This window comes from Mercurialis annua, linkage group LG8 (assembly GCF_937616625.2).
Source record: "Mercurialis annua linkage group LG8, ddMerAnnu1.2, whole genome shotgun sequence".
Taxonomy (NCBI): domain Eukaryota; kingdom Viridiplantae; phylum Streptophyta; class Magnoliopsida; order Malpighiales; family Euphorbiaceae; genus Mercurialis; species Mercurialis annua.
In genome coordinates this window covers 22695728-22702836 of record NC_065577.1, presented here as the reverse complement: position 1 = coordinate 22702836, position 7109 = coordinate 22695728, and positions in this window count along the sequence as shown.

The window sequence follows — 7109 nt, the reverse complement described above, 5'->3', positions numbered from 1 at the left end:
TTACCTATACATGGTTAGGTTAATATTACGCAATGTTTGCGTGAAAAGTGACGCTAGATTAGTATGGCGCGTCTCAAGTCTCTTTAACACGTCGTTCCGATTACCTAAGCATGGTTAGGTCACATTACGCAAAGTGTGCAGGAAAAGTTACGCTAGATTAGTATGTCGCATCTCAAGTCTCTTTAACGCGTCGTTCTGATTACCTAAGCATGGTTAGGTTATATTACGCAAAGAGTGCGTAAAAAGTGACACTAGTTTAGCATGGCGTTTTTCAAGTCTCTTTGACGTGTAGTTTCGGTTACCATGCTTATGTCGCGTTACAAGTGTCTCTAACGCGTCGTTATGATTATCTAAGCATGGTTAGGTTAGATTACTTAGAGTGTGCGTGAAAATTGAGGCTAGATTAGTATGTCGTGTCTCAAGTCATTTTAAAGTGTCGTTCGGATTACCTAAGCATGGTTAGGCTATATAACGCAAAGTGTGCGTGACAAGTGACGCTAGATTAGTATGTCACGTCTTAAGTTTCTTTGACGCGTGTTCCGAATACCTAAGCATGGTTAGAATATATTACGCAAAGTGTGCGTGAAAAATGACGCTAGATTAGTATGTCGCGTCTGAAGTCTCTTTAACGCGTTGTTCCGATTACCCAAACATTGTTAGGTTATATTACGCAAAGTCTGCGTGAAAAGTGACGCTAGATTAGTGTGTCGCGTCTCAAGTCTCTTTAACGCGTCGTTCTGATTACATGGTTAGGTAGTGTCCGGGAAAAGTGACGCTAGATTAGTATGTCGCGTCTCAAGTCTCTTTGTGTCGTTCCGATTACCTATGCATGGTTAGGTTATATTACATGTGTGCGTGAAAACTGTCGCTTGATAAGTATGTCGCGTCTCAAGCCTCTTTAACGCGTCGTTCTGATTACCTAAGCATGGTTAGATATTATATTACGGAAAGTGTTCGTGAAAAATTACGGTAGATTAGTATGTTACGTCTCAAGTCTCTTAACGCGTCGTTCCGATTACCTAAGCACGGTTACGAAATATTACGCAAAGAGTGCGTAAAAAGTGACACCAGATTAGTATGGCCCGTTTTAAGTCTCTTTAACGCGTTGTTTTGCTTACCATGCTTATGTCGCGTCACAAGTGTCTCTAACGCATCGTTCCGATAATCTAAGCTTGGTTAGGTTAGATTAACCTAAGTGTGCATGAAAAGTAACGCTAGATTAGTATATCGCGTCTCAGTTATCTTTAACGTTCCGATTATCTAAGCATGGTTAGGTCAAAGTGTGCGTGAAAAGTGAAGCTAGATTAGTATGTCACGTGAAAAGTCTCTCTAACACGTGGTTGTGATTTCCTAAGTATGGTTAGGTATGTGTCGTTTCGATTACCATGCTTATGTCGCGTCACAAGTCTCTCTAACGCGTCGTTCCTTCTCTAAGCATGGTTAGGTTATATTAGGCTAAGTGTGCGTGAAAAATTACAATAGATTAGTATGTCGCGTCATAAGTATTTAACGCGTCGTTCCAATTACTTAAGCATGGTTAGGTTATATTACACAAAGTGTACGTGAAAAGTGACGCTAAATTAGTATGTCGCGTCTCAAGGCTCTCTAACACGTCGTTCTGATTACCTAAGCATGGTTAGGTTATACTACGCAAAATGTGCGTGAAAAGTGACGCTAGATTAGTATGTCGCGTCTCAATACTCTTTATCGCGTTGTTCCGATTACCTAAGCATGGTTAGGTTATATTACACAAAGCGTGCGTGAAAAGTAACGCTAGATTAGTATGACGCATCTCAAGTCTCTTTAATGCATCGTTTCGATTACCATGCTTATGTCGCATTACAAGTCTCTCTAATGTGTCGTTCCGATTACCTAAGCATGATTACGTTATATTACACAAATTGTGCGTGAAAAGTGAAAATAGATTATTATGTCACTTCTCAAGTCTCTTTAACGCGTCGTTCCTATTTCCTAAACATGGTTAGGTTATATTAGGCAAAGTGTGCGTGAATAATGGCAATAGATTAGTATGTCGTGTCTCAAGTCTATTTAACGCGTCGTTCCTATTACCTAAGCATGGTATGGTTATATTACGCAAGGTGTGCGTGAAAAGTGACGCTAGATTAGTATGTCGCGTCTCAAGTCAATTTAAGACGTCTTTCCGATTACCTAAGCATGGTTAGGTTATATTACACAAAGTGCGAGTACAAAGTGACGCTAAATTAGTATGGCGCGTCTCAAGTGACTTTAACGCGTCGTTCCGATTACCTACACATGGTTAGGTTATATTACGCAAAGTTTGCGTAAAAAGTGACGCTAAATTAGTATGTCGCGTCACAAGTCTCTCTAACGCGTCGTTCCAATTACCTAAGCATGGTTATATTATATTCCGCAAAGTGTGCATGAAAAGTGACGCTAGTTTATTATGTCGCGTCTCAAGTCTCTTTAATGCGTCGTTTGAATTACCTAAGCATGGTTTGATTATATTATGCAAAGTGTGCGTGAAAAGTGACAGTAGATTAGTATGTCGCGTCTTAAGTCTCTTTAACGCATTGTTTCAATTACCATGCTCATGTCGCTACACAAGTGTCTTTAACACGTCGTTACGGTTACCAAAGTACTGTAAGGTTGTATTACGCAATGTGTGCGTAAAAAGTGACGTTGGATTAGTATGGCACGTCTCAAGTCTCTTTAACGCGTCGTTTCGATTACCATGCTTATGTCACGTTACAAGTCTCTTTAACACGTCATTCCGATTATCAAAGAATGGTTAGGTTATATTACGCAAAGTGTGCGTGAAAAGTTACAATTGATTAGTATGTCGCGTATCAAGTCTTTATAACGCCTCGTTCCGATTACCTAAGCATGGTTAGGTCCGATTACCAAAGCATGGTTAGGTAATATTACGCAATGTGTGCGTAAAAAGTGACGCTAGATTAGTATGGTGTGTCTCAAGTCTCTTTAACGCGTCGTTTCGATTACCATGCTTATGTCACGTTTCACGTCTCTTTAACACGTCGTTTTGATTACCAAAGCATGCTTATGTTATATTACGCAAAGTGTGCGTGAAAAGTGATATTAGTATGTCGTGTCTAAAGTCCCTATAACGCTTCGTTCCGATTACCTAAGCATGGTTAGGTTATTTTACGCAGAGTGTGCGTGAAAAGTGACGCTAGATTAGTATGTCGCGCGTCTCAAGTCTCTTTAACGCGTCGTTCTGATTACCTCAGCAGGCTTTGCTTATAACCTAACCATGTTCAGGTAATCGAAACGGCGAGTTAAAGAGACTTGAGATGCGACATACTAATCTAGCGTCACTTTTCACGACAACTTTGCATAATATAACCTAACCATACTTAGGTAATCGGAACAACGCATTGAAGAGCCTTGAGACGCGACATTCTAGCGTGACTTTTTACGCACACTTTGCGTAATATAACCTAACCATACTTAGGTAATCGGAACGACGCGTTAAAAAGACTTGAAACTTGACATACTAATCTAGCGTCACTTTTTACGCACACTTTGCGTAATATTACCTAACCATGCTTAGGTAATCGGAACGACGCGTTAGAGAGACTTGTGACGCGACATAAGAATGGTAATCGAACAACGTTAGAGAGACTTGAGACGCGCCATACTAATCTAGCGTCACTTTTAACGCAAACTTTGCGTAATATAATCTAACAATTCTTAGGTAATCGGAACGACGCGTTTAAGAGACTTAAGACGCGACATACTAATCTAGCGTCACTTTTCGCCTAAACTTTGCGTAAAATAACCTAAGCATGCTTATGTAATTGAAACAACGAGTTAAAGAGAATTTAGACGCAACATACTAATCTAGCATAACGTTTTACGCACACTTTGCGTAAAATAACCTAACCATGCTTAGGTAATCGGAAGGACGCGTTAAATAGACTTCATACGCGACATACTAATCTATTGTCACTTTTCACGCACACTTTTTGTAATATACCCGAAACATGCTTAGGTAATCGAAAAGACACGTTAAAGAGACTTGAGACGCCACATACTAATTTATTGTTACTATTCACGCATATTTTGCGTACTATAACTTAACCATGCTGAGGTAATTGGAACGACGCGTTAGAGAGACTTGTGACGCGACATAAGCATTGTAATCGAAACAACGCGTTAAAGAGACTTTAGACGCGACATACTAATCTAGCGTCACTTTTCACGCAAACGTTGCATAATATAACCTAACACCGCTTAGGTAATCGGAACGACGCATTAAAGAGCCTTGAGACGCAAGATACTAATCTAGCGTCACTTTTCACGCACACCTTGCATAATATAACCTTAGCATGCTTAAGTAATCGAAACAACGCGTTAAAGAGAATTTAGACGTGACATACTAATCTAGCATCACGTTTTACGCACATTTTGCGTAAAATAACATAATCATTCTTAGGAAATCGGAACGACGTGTTAGAGAGACTTAAGACGCGACATAATAATCTAGTGTCATTTTTTATGCACACTTTGCGTAATACAACCTAACCATGGTTAGGAAATCAGAACGACGCATTAGAGGGACTTGTGACGCGACATACTAATCTAACGTCACTTTTCACGCACACTTTGTGTAACATAACCTAACCATGCTTAGGTAATCGGAACGACGCGTTAAAGGGAATTATGACGCGAGATAAGCATGGTAATCGAAACGACGCGATAAAGAGACTTAAGACGAAACATATTATTCCAACGTCACTTTTTACGCAAACTTTGCGTAATATAACCTAACCATGCTTAGGTAATCGGAACGACGCATTAAAGAGACTTGAGATGAGACATACTAATCTAGCGTCACTTGTTACACACACTTTGCATAATATAACCTAATCATGCTTAGGTAATCGGAACGACGTATTAAAGAGACTTGAGACACGACATACTAATCTAGTGCACTTTTCATGCCAACTTTGCATAATGTAACCAAACCATGCTTAGGTAATCGGAACGACGCATTAAAGAGCCATGAGACGCGACATACTAGCGTGACTTTTTACGCGCACTTTGCATAATATAACCTAACCGTGCTTAGGTAATCGGAACGACACGTTAAAGAGACATGAAACTGGACATACTAATCTAGCGTCACTTTTCACGCACACATTGCGTAATATAACCTAACCATGCTAGATATGTTTTCCTTTTTTATATTAATATATAAAAGTTTGGTGATATTTCTTAAAAACACAAAAAAATATTTACATGAGATACAACTAAATAATGAATTTGTTTTAGATAAAAGAAAAATCTGAGTTGTTGAGACTTGAGACCACCATTAAATTAGTACATGCAAGACTTGCTGCGACAGGGGAGGAAGTAAGATAACCAGCCGGTTTTTCCGGTTTAATCAATTTAATAATTGTCCGGTTTTTCGTTTTTTTTTCGGTTTAAAACGGTTCAACCGGAAATCCGTTTTTTAGACAGAATTTAACCGGCCAGACCTCCGGTTGACGGTTGAACAGGTTCAACCGGCCGGTCCGGTCCCGTTTTTAAAACATTGATTCCTTCAAGATGAAAGGATAGAAAAGGTTCCATAAATGATCTTCTAATAGATGGCGCTATTTTAAGAAGAAGTTTTGTGGAAGGAAAAAATCAAACAAGTGCTTCCTGTGTGGAAAAGAAGGTCACTTTGCAAAAAGTTGTCCTACCAAAGCAAAAACAATCTTCCAAACATATCCAACAAATGACTTCAGTTGATCTTGATGATGCTGATATTGAATCCTTATTTTATGAAGAAGATGAGCATGATCCACATAGTTTATTTGCTATCAGCAGATGTAACGATGATCCTTCAGATGATGATCTTCAATTCTCCTTCCAGCATCCAGCTAACAATATTTATGCTATTTTTTCCCAACATGTTCCACATTTTATCGTACAGATATATCCAGAAAAGTTTGCACTACCTATCAAGGCCATAGCTTTCATGGATACTGGTGCTCGTAAGATGATTATCAATCCTGATGTGCTCCCACCGCAATATTGGGTATCCCATAAAGAATACTCCAGGGCGAATGGAAAGATTTTCTATACAAACTGGAAAACGAAGAATCTAATCAAAATCTAGTTCTTCCCTAGTTGTCACATATGGACTCAAGTTCTTGGTTCTTCTCTTCTAAACAAAGACATAGTCCTTGGATTTGACATTTTTTGGCGGTATCAGTGGACTGCAACTTTTATCGAATTGGATCAAATACAAAAAGTATATTCAACCTTATACAGAGGTATCATCTTTTTTCACAATTCAGCCCTCTGTTGTTCCATTCTTTTCTGATATCCAAGAAACTCTAAAAAGTCTATGTTCTGCCAATTCCCACACAGAGTTTCTCTCTAAATGTCCCAACCCTCTTTGGATAAAATCCTAATTTCTTCATTTCATTACCTTTCAAACAAAATGAAGATGTTAATCCTAGGCAAGCTTTCTTCCCACCTCTATAAATAGAGTCTTGGTAGGAAGAAAGTAGGACACACAACCTTTGTAATATTTTACGCTTCAATGTTTCTAAACATGTCTCTTCTCCAATTTTCTATAAGTAAGGGATTATATATGTTTGTTTCTCTTCATATTCAGCCAGAAACGACATTAGGGTATGCTCTCCTGAGGATCCTGTGAATCAAAACCTTGTGTCATAAAAATAGTAATGCAATAAATCTTAACAAATACTAAGAGGACATGCCGGTTGATAAAATGCCCATGGTGAGGTTGTGATCCTGGCTAGTCATACATGTATCTGTTAAGGTTTATCGTCGTATCTCTAAATACGCAAAGTTTGCGTGAAAAGTGACGCTAGATTAGTATGCCGCTTCTCAAGTCTCTGTAACGCATCGTTTTGATTATCATGGTTATGTCGCGTCAAAAGTTTCACTAACACGTCGTTGCGATTACCTAAGAATGGTTAGGTTATAATATGCAAAGTGTGTGTGAAAAGGATCAATAGATTAGTATGTCGAGTCTCAAGTCTCTTTAACGCGTCGTTCCGATTGCCTGAGCATGGTTACATTATATTACGCAAAGTGTGCGTGAAAAGTGACGCTATATTAGTATGTCCAGTTTCAAGTCTCTTTAA